The sequence below is a fragment of the Convolutriloba macropyga genome, chromosome 9 (genome assembly GCF_964194025.1).
Source record: "Convolutriloba macropyga chromosome 9, txConMacr16.3, whole genome shotgun sequence".
In the NCBI taxonomy this organism is placed as follows: Eukaryota; Metazoa; Xenacoelomorpha; order Acoela; family Convolutidae; genus Convolutriloba; species Convolutriloba macropyga.
This window is the reverse complement of record NC_134476.1, coordinates 62,077,823-62,092,122: the sequence shown is the minus strand read 5'-3', so window position 1 is coordinate 62,092,122 and position 14,300 is coordinate 62,077,823. Positions and strand designations below refer to the sequence as shown.

The following is a 14,300-nucleotide window of genomic DNA, read 5'->3' as shown; positions in this document are numbered from 1 at the left end:
CTCAGCAAAACTGATAGACGAAATTAACTCATCAAACGAGAACGATGTTTCCTTTCCAAATGACTTAACAATTTTGTTAAAATCTTTAAAGCTCAAAGTCTCTCAAACTGACAACAGTATCCTTCTGTTTAAGAACAACATCGAAACTTCCCTGAGACTTGACAAAGCCTTAAGAACAAGTGAGATTTACTGGTATATCATTGCTCAAGTTTTTCCAACAAGTTTTATCGAGGACCGCTTAAACAAATCCGTCATAAAGTACAATTGTTCAACGAAAGAATTAACTCTCTTTAGCAAAAATATCTGGAAATTTTACAAACTTTTGCCACAACAACAAAATCTTTTATATCGCCTTGCCTTCAATTGTCTTGTTGACAAACAGATTAGATGGATGAAAAATTTTTCAGAGTCACCAATTTGCAGCTATTGCGAAAAAGAGTTTGAAACAGCGGAACATTTAATTCTCAAATGCGAACAATTATCTGGAGCGAGAAGTACCCTAAGGCTGAATAGTTGGCGCGACGTCTTTGTAAATATGAAAGTTGAAACTCTTAGATTTACGGCAAGTGTCCTAAATGGATCCTGGCAAGAAACCCCTGAACAAACAAAAAACTATTTGAATTTTGTACTTAATTTGTAAAGCTTCAACAATGAAATCTGATAAACTTTCCTTGTAAATACCAACTGTAACGATTCATCAATGAAACCTGCTGTATTATTTCAACATCATTGTAAATAACAACTGTAAATAATAGCATCTGAATTTATTATTTAAAAGCCTAATTGTTGTGATAAACTTATTAAATAGGTAAGTATCAACTCTATTTGATAAGTTTTATTTGAATGCACTCTGCGTTAGCGGAGTGCAGCCTAAAGAATGGAACTAAGCGATTTACACTAACTTAAGAGTTAGTTTAATAAAGGGAAACTTTGCAATTAGTATTGATGTTTCCGAGAGCGTTCCAAATATCAAATACACAGTAAGCACAAGCGGGGGAACAATTAGAATGGCCTATACAAGTATGTGGGGTGTGTTTGGAGCAATGGTTATTGCTGAAATTGTCATTTACAAAAAGTATCCGCGCTCGATGAGGCTTAACTTTTTCGATCACCGAACTTTGTTTTGGTCACCAAATCGTCAATTTTTTGTCCGATTTTGCTTATTTTTTGTGGGCAAGCTCCACTTGAGCCATAATTGGGGATAGAATAAAAAAATCGGGCACAGCGAACCATTTTGGACACGTTTTTACCAATTTTCAAAAAAGTATCCGCGCTCGATGAGGCTTAACTTTTTCGATCACCGAACTTGGTTTTGGTCACCAAATCGTCAATTTTAGTCCGATTTTGCTCATTTTTTGTGGGCAAGCTCCACTTGAGCCATAATTGGGGATAGAGTAAAAAAATCGGGCACAGCGAACCATTTTGGACACGTTTTTACCAATTTTCAAAAAAGTATCCGCGCTCGATGAGGCTTAACTTTTTCGATCACCGAACTTGATTTTGGTCACCAAATCGTCAATTTTAGTCCGATTTTGCTCATTTTTTGTGGGCAAGCTCCACTTGAGCCATAGTTGGGGATAGAATGAAAAAATCGGGCACAGCGAACCATTTTGGACACGTTTTTACCAATTTTCAAAAAAGTATCCGCGCTCGATGAGGCTTAACTTTTTCGATCACCGAACTTGGTTTTGGTCACCAAATCGTCAATTTTAGTCCGATTTTGCTCATTTTTTGTGGGCAAGCTCCACTTGAGCCATAGTTGGGGATAGAATAAAAAAATCGGGCACAGCGAACCATTTTGGACACGTTTTTACCAATTTTCAAAAAAGTATCCGCGCTCGATGAGGCTTAACTTTTTCGATCACCGAACTTGGTTTTGGTCACCAAATCGTCAATTTTAGTCCGATTTTGCTCATTTTTTGTGGGCAAGCTCCACTTGAGCCATAGTTGGGGATAGAATAAAAAAATCGGGCACAGCGAACCATTTTGGACACGTTTTTACCAATTTTCAAAAAAGTATCCGCGCTCGATGAGGCTTAACTTTTTCGATCACCGAACTTGATTTTGGTCACCAAATCGTCAATTTTAGTCCGATTTTGCTCATTTTTTGTGGGCAAGCTCCACTTGAGCCATAGTTGGGGATAGAATAAAAAAATCGGGCACAGCGAACCATTTTGGACACGTTTTTACCAATTTTCAAAAAAGTATCCGCGCTCGATGAGGCTTAACTTTTTCGATCATCGAACTTGGTTTTGGTCACCAAATCGTCAATTTTAGTCCGATTTTGCTCATTTTTTGTGGGCAAGCTCCACTTGAGCCATAGTTGGGGATAGAATAAAAAAATCGGGCACAGCGAACCATTTTGGACACGTTTTTACCAATTTTCAAAAAAGTATCCGCGCTCGATGAGGCTTAACTTTTTCGATCACCGAACTTGGTTTTGGTCACCAAATCGTCAATTTTAGTCCGATTTTGCTCATTTTTTGTGGGCAAGCTTCACTTGAGCCATAGTTGGGGATAGAATAAAAAAATCGGGCACAGCGAACCATTTTGGACACGTTTTTACCAATTTTCAAAAAAGTATCCGCGCTCGATGAGGCTTAACTTTTTCGATCACCGAACTTGGTTTTGGTCACCAAATCGTCAATTTTAGTCCGATTTTGCTCATTTTTTGTGGGCAAGCTCCACTTGAGCCATAGTTGGGGATAGAATAAAAAAATCGGGCACAGCGAACCATTTTGGACACGTTTTTACCAATTTTCAAAAAAGTATCCGCGCTCGATGAGGCTTAACTTTTTCGATCACCGAACTTGGTTTTGGTCACCAAATCGTCAATTTTAGTCCGATTTTGCTCATTTTTTGTGGGCAAGCTCCACTTGAGCCATAGTTGGGGATAGAATAAAAAAATCGGGCACAACGAACCATTTTGGACACGTCTTTACCAATTTTCAAAAAAGTATCCGCGCTCGATGAGGCTTAACTTTTTCGATCACCGAACTTGGTTTTGGTCACCAAATCGTCAATTTTAGTCCGATTTTGCTCATTTTTTGCGGGCAAGCTCCACTTGAGCCATAATTGGGGATAGAATAAAAAAATTGGGCACAGCGAACCATTTTGGACACGTTTTTACCAATTTTCAAAAAAGTATCCGCGCTCGATGAGGCTTAACTTTTTCGATCACCGAACTTGGTTTTGGTCACCAAATCGTCAATTTTAGTCCGATTTTGCTCATTTTTTGTGGGCAAGCTCCACTTGAGCCATAGTTGGGGATAGAATAAAAAAATCGGGCACAGCGAACCATTTTGGACACGTTTTTACCAATTTTCAAAAAAGTATCCGCGCTCGATGAGGCTTAACTTTTTCGATCACCGAACTTGATTTTGGTCACCAAATCGTCAATTTTAGTCCGATTTTGCTCATTTTTTGTGGGCAAGCTCCACTTGAGCCATAGTTGGGGATAGAATAAAAAAATCGGGCACAGCGAACCATTTTGGACACGTTTTTACCAATTTTCAAAAAAGTATCCGCGCTCGATGAGGCTTAACTTTTTCGATCACCGAACTTGGTTTTGGTCACCAAATCGTCAATTTTAGTCCGATTTTGCTCATTTTTTGTGGGCAAGCTCCACTTGAGCCATAGTTGGGGATAGAATAAAAAAATCGGGCACAGCGAACCATTTTGGACACGTTTTTACCAATTTTCAAAAAAGTATCCGCGCTCGATGAGGCTTAACTTTTTCGATCACCGAACTTGGTTTTCGTCACCAAATCGTCAATTTTAGTCCGATTTTGCTCATTTTTTTTGGGCAAGCTCCACTTGAGCCATAGTTGGGGATAGAATAAAAAAATCGGGCACAGCGAACCATTTTGGACACGTTTTTACCAATTTTCAAAAAAGTATCCGCGCTCGATGAGGCTTAACTTTTTCGATCACCGAACTTGATTTTGGTCACCAAATCGTCAATTTTAGTCCGATTGTGCTCATTTTTTGTGGGCAAGCTCCACTTGAGCCATAGTTGGGGATAGAATAAAAAAATCGGGCACAGCGAACCATTTTGGACACGTTTTTACCAATTTTCAAAAAAGTATCCGCGCTCGATGAGGCTTAACTTCTTCGATCACCGAACTTGGTTTTGGTCACCAAATCGTCAATTTTAGTCCGATTTTGCTCATTTTTTGTGGGCAAGCTCCACTTGAGCCATAGTTGGGGATAGAATAAAAAAATCGGGCACAGCGAACCATTTAGGACACGTTTTTACCAATTTTCAAAAAAGTATCCGCGCTCGATGAGGCTTAACTTTTTCGATCACCGAACTTGATTTTGGTCACCAAATCGTCAATTTTAGTCCGATTTTGCTCATTTTTTGTGGGCAAGCTTCACTTGAGCCATAGTTGGGGATAGAATAAAAAAATCGGGCACAGCGAACCATTTTGGACACGTTTTTACCAATTTTCAAAAAAGTATCCGCGCTCGATGAGGCTTAACTTTTTCGATCACCGAACTTGGTTTTGGTCACCAAATCGTCAATTTTAGTCCGATTTTGCTCATTTTTTGTGGGCAAGCTCCACTTGAGCCATAGTTGGGGATAGAATAAAAAAATCGGGCACAGCGAACCATTTTGGACACGTTTTTACCAATTTTCAAAAAAGTATCCGCGCTCGATGAGGCTTAACTTTTTCGATCACCGAACTTGATTTTGGTCACCAAATCGTCAATTTTAGTCCGATTTTGCTCATTTTTTGTGGGCAAGCTTCACTTGAGCCATAGTTGGGGATAGAATAAAAAAATCGGGCACAGCAAACCATTTTGGACACGTTTTTACCAATTTTCAAAAAAGTATCCGCGCTCGATGAGGCTTAACTTTTTCGATCACCGAACTTGGTTTTGGTCACCAAATCGTCAATTTTAGTCCGATTTTGCTCATTTTTTGTGGGCAAGCTCCACTTGAGCCATAGTTGGGGATAGAATAAAAAAATCGGGCACAGCGAACCATTTTGGACACGTTTTTACCAATTTTCAAAAAAGTATCCGCGCTCGATGAGGCTTAACTTTTTCGATCACCGAACTTGGTTTTGGTCACCAAATCGTCAATTTTAGTCCGATTTTGCTCATTTTTTGTGAGCAAGCTCCACTTGAGCCATAGTTGGGGATAGAATAAAAAAATCGGGCACAGCGAACCATTTTGGACACGTTTTTACCAATTTTCAAAAAAGTATCCGCGCTCGATGAGGCTTAACTTTTTCGATCACCGAACTTGATTTTGGTCACCAAATCGTCAATTTTAGTCCGATTTTGCTCATTTTTTGTGGGCAAGCTCCACTTGAGCCATAGTTGGGGATAGAATAAAAAAATCGGGCACAGCGAACCATTTTGGACACGTTTTTACCAATTTTCAAAAAAGTATCCGCGCTCGATGAGGCTTAACTTTTTCGATCACCGAACTTGGTTTTGGTCACCAAATCGTCAATTTTAGTCCAATTTTGCTCATTTTTTGTGGGCAAGCTCCACTTGAGCCATAGTTGGGGATAGAATAAAAAAATTGGGCACAGCGAACCATTTTGGACACGTTTTTACCAATTTTCAAAAAAGTATCCGCGCTCGATGAGGCTTAACTTTTTCGATCACCGAACTTGGTTTTGGTCACCAAATCGTCAATTTTAGTCCAATTTTGCTCATTTTTTGTGGGCAAGCTCCACTTGAGCCATAGTTGGGGATAGAATAAAAAAATCGGGCACAGCGAACCATTTTGGACACGTTTTTACCAATTTTCAAAAAAGTATCCGCGCTCGATGAGGCTTAACTTTTTCGATCACCGAACTTGGTTTTGGTCACCAAATCGTCAATTTTAGTCCGATTTTGCTCATTTTTTGTGGGCAAGCTCCACTTGAGCCATAGTTGGGGATAGAATAAAAAAATCGGGCACAGCGAACCATTTTGGACACGTTTTTACCAATTTTCAAAAAAGTATCCGCGCTCGATGAGGCTTAACTTTTTCGATCACCGAACTTGGTTTTGGTCACCAAATCGTCAATTTTAGTCCGATTTTGCTCATTTTTTGTGGGCAAGCTCCACTTGAGCCATAGTTGGGGATAGAATAAAAAAATCGGGCACAGCGAACCATTTTGGACACGTTTTCACCGATTTTCAAAAAAGTATCCGCGCTCGATCAGGCTTAACTTTTTCGATCACCGAGGCTTTTGGAGGCTCTAAAATGTGTAGATATCAAATATTATTATTCTGTGAGGCTTTAATACTCAAAACAAAAAGCCTACAACACCTGGTGTTCCCAAGCGGTCACCCATCCAAGTACTAACCAGGCCCAATGTTGCTTAACTTCGGTGATCGGACGAGAACCGGTGCATTCAACATGGTATGGTCGTAGGCATTTGCGTAAGTGGGAGCGAATTTATATACAACAGTATTGTATTGTAGTCTTATATTCATATACAGGATCAGTTTAACTTGCCGCCTTGCGGTTTGCAAAATAGTCACTTAATACATGCAATTTTAGCCACGGTTGTGTTATAATTTATGCAATTCGTAGCCATACAGTGTATTATGACCAACGCACAAACTTTTTGCTTCCAACCATCCACAATACAGTGGAACGGCCCCAAAACAAGGGAGAGATGAATTGGGTCCGAGGAACCTGCTCAACCGGACATTGAACCGGAAGCATGACTTCAGTGGGTTTAGGCCGGTACTTGGGAAAATCATAGCTGAATTGCTTTCAGCCTAATTGTTGTGATAAACTTATTAAATAGGTAAGTATCAACTCTATTTGATAAGTTTTATTTGAATGCACTCTGCGTTAGCGGAGTGCAGCCTAAAGAATGGAACTAAGCGATTTGCACTAACTTAAAAGTTAGTTTAATAAAGGGAAACTTTGCTATTAGTATTGATGTTTCCGAGAGCGTTCCAAATATCAAATACACAGTAAGCACAAGCGGGGGAACAATTAGAATGGCCTATACAAGTATGTGGGGTGTGTTTGGAGCAATGGTTATTGCTGAAATTGTCATTTACAAAAAGTATCCGCGCTCGATGAGGCTTAACTTTTTCGATCACCGAACTTTGTTTTGGTCACCAAATCGTCAATTTTTTGTCCGATTTTGCTTATTTTTTGTGGGCAAGCTCCACTTGAGCCATAATTGGGGATAGAATAAAAAAATCGGGCACAGCGAACCATTTTGGACACGTTTTTACCAATTTTCAAAAAAGTATCCGCGCTCGATGAGGCTTAACTTTTTCGATCACCGAACTTGGTTTTGGTCACCAAATCGTCAATTTTAGTCCGATTTTGCTCATTTTTTGTGGGCAAGCTCCACTTGAGCCATAGTTGGGGATAGAATAAAAAAATTGGGCACAGCGAACCATTTTGGACACGTTTTTACCAACTTTCAAAAAAGTATCCGCGCTCGATGAGGCTTAACTTTTTCGATCACCGAACTTGGTTTTGGTCACCAAATCGTCAATTTTAGTCCGATTTTGCTCATTTTTTGTGGGCAAGCTCCACTTGAGCCATAGTTGGGGATAGAATAAAAAAATCGGGCACAGCGAACCATTTTGGACACGTTTTTACCAATTTTCAAAAAAGTATCCGCGCTCGATGAGGCTTAACTTTTTCAATCACCGAACTTGGTTTTGGTCACCAAATCGTCAATTTTAGTCCGATTTTGCTCATTTTTTGTGGGCAAGCTCCACTTGAGCCATAGTTGGGGATAGAATAAAAAAATCGGGCACAGCGAACCATTTTGGACACGTTTTTACCAATTTTCAAAAAAGTATCCGCGCTCGATGAGGCTTAACTTTTTCGATCACCGAACTTGGTTTTGGTCACCAAATCGTCAATTTTAGTCCGATTTTGCTCATTTTTTGACGGCAAGCTCCACTTGAGCCATAGTTGGGGATAGAATAAAAAAATCGGGCACAGCGAACCATTTTGGACACGTTTTTACCAATTTTCAAAAAAGTATCCGCGCTCGTTGAGGCTTAACTTTTTCGATCACCGAACTTGGTTTTGGTCACCAAATCGTCAATTTTAGTCCGATTTTGCTCATTTTTTGTGGGCAAGCTCCACTTGAGCCATAATTGGGGATAAAATAAAAAAATCGGGCACAGCGAACCATTTTGGACACGTTTTTACCAATTTTCAAAAAATTATCCGCGCTCGATGAGGCTTAACTTTTTCGATCACCGAACTTGGTTTTGGTCACCAAATCGTCAATTTTAGTCCGATTTTGCTCATTTTTTGTGGGCAAGCTCCACTTGAGCCATAGTTGGGGATAGAATAAAAAAATCGGGCACAGCGAACCATTTTGGACACGTTTTTACCAATTTTCAAAAAAGTATCCGCGCTCGATGAGGCTTAACTTTTTCGATCACCGAACTTGGTTTTGGTCACCAAATCGTCAATTTTAGTCCGATTTTGCTCATTTTTTGTGGGCAAGCTCCACTTGAGCCATAGTTGGGGATAGAATAAAAAAATCGGGCACAGCGAACCATTTTGGACACGTTTTTACCAATTTTCAAAAAAGTATCCGCGCTCGATGAGGCTTAACTTTTTCGATCACCGAACTTGGTTTTGGTCACCAAATCGTCAATTTTAGTCCGATTTTGCTCATTTTTTGACGGCAAGCTCCACTTGAGCCATAGTTGGGGATAGAATAAAAAAATCGGGCACAGCGAACCATTTTGGACACGTTTTTACCAATTTTCAAAAAAGTATCCGCGCTCGTTGAGGCTTAACTTTTTCGATCACCGAACTTGGTTTTGGTCACCAAATCGTCAATTTTAGTCCGATTTTGCTCATTTTTTGTGGGCAAGCTCCACTTGAGCCATAGTTGGGGATAAAATAAAAAAATCGGGCACAGCGAACCATTTTGGACACGTTTTTACCAATTTTCAAAAAATTATCCGCGCTCGATGAGGCTTAACTTTTTCGATCACCGAACTTGGTTTTGGTCACCAAATCGTCAATTTTAGTCCGATTTTGCTCATTTTTTGTGGGCAAGCTCCACTTGAGCCATAGTTGGGGATAGAATAAAAAAATCGGGCACAGCGAACCATTTTGGACACGTTTTTACCGATTTTCAAAAAAGTATCCGCGCTCGATGAGGCTTAACTTTTTCGATCACCGAGGCTTTTGGAGGCTCTAAAATGTGTAGATATCAAATATTATTATTCTGTGAGGCTTTAATACTCAAAACAAAAAGCCTACAACACCTGGTGTTCCCAAGCGGTCACCCATCCAAGTACTAACCAGGCCCAATGTTGCTTAACTTCGGTGATCGGACGAGAACCGGTGCATTCAACATGGTATGGTCGTAGGCATTTGCGTAAGTGGGAGCGAATTTATATACAACAGTATTGTATTGTAGTCTTATATTCATATACAGGATCAGTTTAACTCGCCGCCTTGCGGTTTGCAAAATAGTCACTTAATACATGCAATTTTAGCCACGGTTGTGTTATAATTTATGCAATTCGTAGCCATACAGTGTATCATGACCAACGCACAAACTTTTTGCTTCCAACCATCCACAATACAGTGGAACGGCCCCAAAACAAGGGAGAGATGAATTGGGTCCGAGGAACCTGCTCAACCGGACATTGAACCGGAAGCATGACTTCAGTGGGTTTAGGCCGGTACTTGGGAAAATCATAGCTGAATTGCTTTTAGCCTAATTGTTGTGATAAACTTATTAAATAGGTAAGTATCAACTCTATTTGATAAGTTTTATTTGAATGCACTCTGCGTTAGCGGAGTGCAGCCTAAAGAATGGAACTAAGCGATTTGCACTAACTTAAAAGTTAGTTTAATAAAGGGAAACTTTGCAATTAGTATTGATGTTTCCGAGAGCGTTCCAAATATCAAATACACAGTAAGCACAAGCGGGGGAACAATTAGAATGGCCTATACAAGTATGTGGGGTGTGTTTGGAGCAATGGTTATTGCTGAAATTGTCATTTACAAAAAGTATCCGCGCTCGATGAGGCTTAACTTTTTCGATCACCGAACTTTGTTTTGGTCACCAAATCGTCAATTTTTTGTCCGATTTTGCTTATTTTTTGTGGGCAAGCTCCACTTGAGCCATAATTGGGGATAGAATAAAAAAATCGGGCACAGCGAACCATTTTGGACACGTTTTTACCAATTTTCAAAAAAGTATCCGCGCTCGATGAGGCTTAACTTTTTCGATCACCGAACCTGGTTTTGGTCACCAAATCGTCAATTTTAGTCCGATTTTGCTCATTTTTTGTGGGCAAGCTCCACTTGAGCCTTAATTGGGGATAGAATAAAAAAATCGGGCACAGCGAACCATTTTGGACACGTTTTTACCAATTTTCAAAAAAGTATCCGCGCTCGATGAGGCTTAACTTTTTCGATCACCGAACCTGGTTTTGGTCACCAAATCGTCAATTTTTTGTCCGATTTTGCTTATTTTTTGTGGGCAAGCTCCACTTGAGCCATAATTGGGGATAGAATAAAAAAATCGGGCACAGCGAACCATTTTGGACACGTTTTTACCAATTTTCAAAAAAGTATCCGCGCTCGATGAGGCTTAACTTTTTCGATCACCGAACCTGGTTTTGGTCACCAAATCGTCAATTTTAGTCCGATTTTGCTCATTTTTTGTGGGCAAGCTCCACTTGAGCCTTAATTGGGGATAGAATAAAAAAATCGGGCACAGCGAACCATTTTGGACACGTTTTTACCAATTTTCAAAAAAGTATCCGCGCTCGATGAGGCTTAACTTTTTCGATCACCGAACCTGGTTTTGGTCACCAAATCGTCAATTTTTTGTCCGATTTTGCTTATTTTTTGTGGGCAAGCTCCACTTGAGCCATAATTGGGGATAGAATAAAAAAATCGGGCACAGCGAACCATTTTGGACACGTTTTTACCAATTTTCAAAAAAGTATCCGCGCTCGATGAGGCTTAACTTTTTCGATCACCGAACTTGGTTTTGGTCACCAAATCGTCAATTTTAGTCCGATTTTGCTCATTTTTTGTGGGCAAGCTCCACTTGAGCCATAGTTGGGGATAGAATAAAAAAATCGGGCACAGCGAACCATTTTGGACACGTTTTTACCAACTTTCAAAAAAGTATCCGCGCTCGATGAGGCTTAACTTTTTCGATCACCGAACTTGGTTTTGGTCACCAAATCGTCAATTTTAGTCCGATTTTGCTCATTTTTTGTGGGCAAGCTCCACTTGAGCCATAGTTGGGGATAGAATAAAAAAATCGGGCACAGCGAACCATTTTGGACACGTTTTTACCAATTTTCAAAAAAGTATCCGCGCTCGATGAGGCTTAACTTTTTCGATCACCGAACTTGGTTTTGGTCACCAAATCGTCAATTTTAGTCCGATTTTGCTCATTTTTTGACGGCAAGCTCCACTTGAGCCATAGTTGGGGATAGAATAAAAAAATCGGGCACAGCGAACCATTTTGGACACGTTTTTACCAATTTTCAAAAAAGTATCCGCGCTCGTTGAGGCTTAACTTTTTCGATCACCGAACTTGGTTTTGGTCACCAAATCGTCAATTTTAGTCCGATTTTGCTCATTTTTTGTGGGCAAGCTCCACTTGAGCCATAGTTGGGGATAAAATAAAAAAATCGGGCACAGCGAACCATTTTGGACACGTTTTTACCAATTTTCAAAAAATTATCCGCGCTCGATGAGGCTTAACTTTTTCGATCACCGAACTTGGTTTTGGTCACCAAATCGTCAATTTTAGTCCGATTTTGCTCATTTTTTGTGGGCAAGCTCCACTTGAGCCATAATTGGGGATAGAATAAAAAAATCGGGCACAGCGAACCATTTTGGACACGTTTTTACCAATTTTCAAAAAAGTATCCGCGCTCGATGAGGCTTAACTTTTTCGATCACCGAACTTGGTTTTGGTCACCAAATCGTCAATTTTAGTCCGATTTTGCTCATTTTTTGTGGGCAAGCTCCACTTGAGCCATAGTTGGGGATAGAATAAAAAAATCGGGCACAGCGAACCATTTTGGACACGTTTTTACCAATTTTCAAAAAAGTATCCGCGCTCGATGAGGCTTAACTTTTTCGATCACCGAACTTGGTTTTGGTCACCAAATCGTCAATTTTAGTCCGATTTTGCTCATTTTTTGACGGCAAGCTCCACTTGAGCCATAGTTGGGGATAGAATAAAAAAATCGGGCACAGCGAACCATTTTGGACACGTTTTTACCAATTTTCAAAAAAGTATCCGCGCTCGATGAGGCTTAACTTTTTCGATCACCGAACTTGGTTTTGGTCACCAAATCGTCAATTTTAGTCCGATTTTGCTCATTTTTTGTGGGCAAGCTCCACTTGAGCCATAGTTGGGGATAGAATAAAAAAATCGGGCACAGCGAACCATTTTGGACACGTTTTTACCAATTTTCAAAAAAGTATCCGCGCTCGATGAGGCTTAACTTTTTCGATCACCGAACTTGGTTTTGGTCACCAAATCGTCAATTTTAGTCCGATTTTGCTCATTTTTTGACGGCAAGCTCCACTTGAGCCATAGTTGGGGATAGAATAAAAAAATCGGGCACAGCGAACCATTTTGGACACGTTTTTACCAATTTTCAAAAAAGTATCCGCGCTCGTTGAGGCTTAACTTTTTCGATCACCGAACTTGGTTTTGGTCACCAAATCGTCAATTTTAGTCCGATTTTGCTCATTTTTTGTGGGCAAGCTCCACTTGAGCCATAGTTGGGGATAAAATAAAAAAATCGGGCACAGCGAACCATTTTGGACACGTTTTTACCAATTTTCAAAAAATTATCCGCGCTCGATGAGGCTTAACTTTTTCGATCACCGAACTTGGTTTTGGTCACCAAATCGTCAATTTTAGTCCGATTTTGCTCATTTTTTGTGGGCAAGCTCCACTTGAGCCATAGTTGGGGATAGAATAAAAAAATCGGGCACAGCGAACCATTTTGGACACGTTTTTACCAATTTTCAAAAAAGTATCCGCGCTCGTTGAGGCTTAACTTTTTCGATCACCGAACTTGGTTTTGGTCACCAAATCGTCAATTTTAGTCCGATTTTGCTCATTTTTTGTGGGCAAGCTCCACTTGAGCCATAGTTGGGGATAAAATAAAAAAATCGGGCACAGCGAACCATTTTGGACACGTTTTTACCAATTTTCAAAAAATTATCCGCGCTCGATGAGGCTTAACTTTTTCGATCACCGAACTTGGTTTTGGTCACCAAATCGTCAATTTTAGTCCGATTTTGCTCATTTTTTGTGGGCAAGCTCCACTTGAGCCATAATTGGGGATAGAATAAAAAAATCGGGCACAGCGAACCATTTTGGACACGTTTTTACCAATTTTCAAAAAAGTATCCGCGCTCGATGAGGCTTAACTTTTTCGATCACCGAACTTGGTTTTGGTCACCAAATCGTCAATTTTAGTCCGATTTTGCTCATTTTTTGTGGGCAAGCTCCACTTGAGCCATAGTTGGGGATAGAATAAAAAAATCGGGCACAGCGAACCATTTTGGACACGTTTTTACCAATTTTCAAAAAAGTATCCGCGCTCGATGAGGCTTAACTTTTTCGATCACCGAACTTGGTTTTGGTCACCAAATCGTCAATTTTAGTCCGATTTTGCTCATTTTTTGACGGCAAGCTCCACTTGAGCCATAGTTGGGGATAGAATAAAAAAATCGGGCACAGCGAACCATTTTGGACACGTTTTTACCAATTTTCAAAAAAGTATCCGCGCTCGATGAGGCTTAACTTTTTCGATCACCGAACTTGGTTTTGGTCACCAAATCGTCAATTTTAGTCCGATTTTGCTCATTTTTTGTGGGCAAGCTCCACTTGAGCCATAGTTGGGGATAGAATAAAAAAATCGGGCACAGCGAACCATTTTGGACACGTTTTTACCAATTTTCAAAAAAGTATCCGCGCTCGATGAGGCTTAACTTTTTCGATCACCGAACTTGGTTTTGGTCACCAAATCGTCAATTTTAGTCCGATTTTGCTCATTTTTTGACGGCAAGCTCCACTTGAGCCATAGTTGGGGATAGAATAAAAAAATCGGGCACAGCGAACCATTTTGGACACGTTTTTACCAATTTTCAAAAAAGTATCCGCGCTCGTTGAGGCTTAACTTTTTCGATCACCGAACTTGGTTTTGGTCACCAAATCGTCAATTTTAGTCCGATTTTGCTCATTTTTTGTGGGCAAGCTCCACTTGAGCCATAGTTGGGGATAAAATAAAAAAATCGGGCACAGCGAACCATTTTGGACACGTTTTTACCAATTTTC

The 14,300-nt window shown here is 40.1% G+C and overlaps 1 protein-coding gene and 2 non-coding genes across 3 annotated transcripts in view; 1 reads left to right on the top strand and 2 right to left on the bottom strand.

Moving 5' to 3' along the window:
• Positions 1 to 14,300, top strand: part of LOC142345923 (ATP-dependent RNA helicase DHX8-like) — a 468,212-nt gene that overhangs the window by 200,029 nt on the left and 253,883 nt on the right. The gene's annotated exons all lie outside the window — the stretch shown is intronic.
• LOC142347366 (5S ribosomal RNA) lies at positions 6,266 to 6,384 on the bottom strand. The gene has a single exon (XR_012760361.1). It is a non-coding gene; the product is annotated as a 5S ribosomal RNA (ribosomal RNA).
• Positions 9,214 to 9,332, bottom strand: LOC142347365 (5S ribosomal RNA). The gene has a single exon (XR_012760360.1). It is a non-coding gene; the product is annotated as a 5S ribosomal RNA (ribosomal RNA).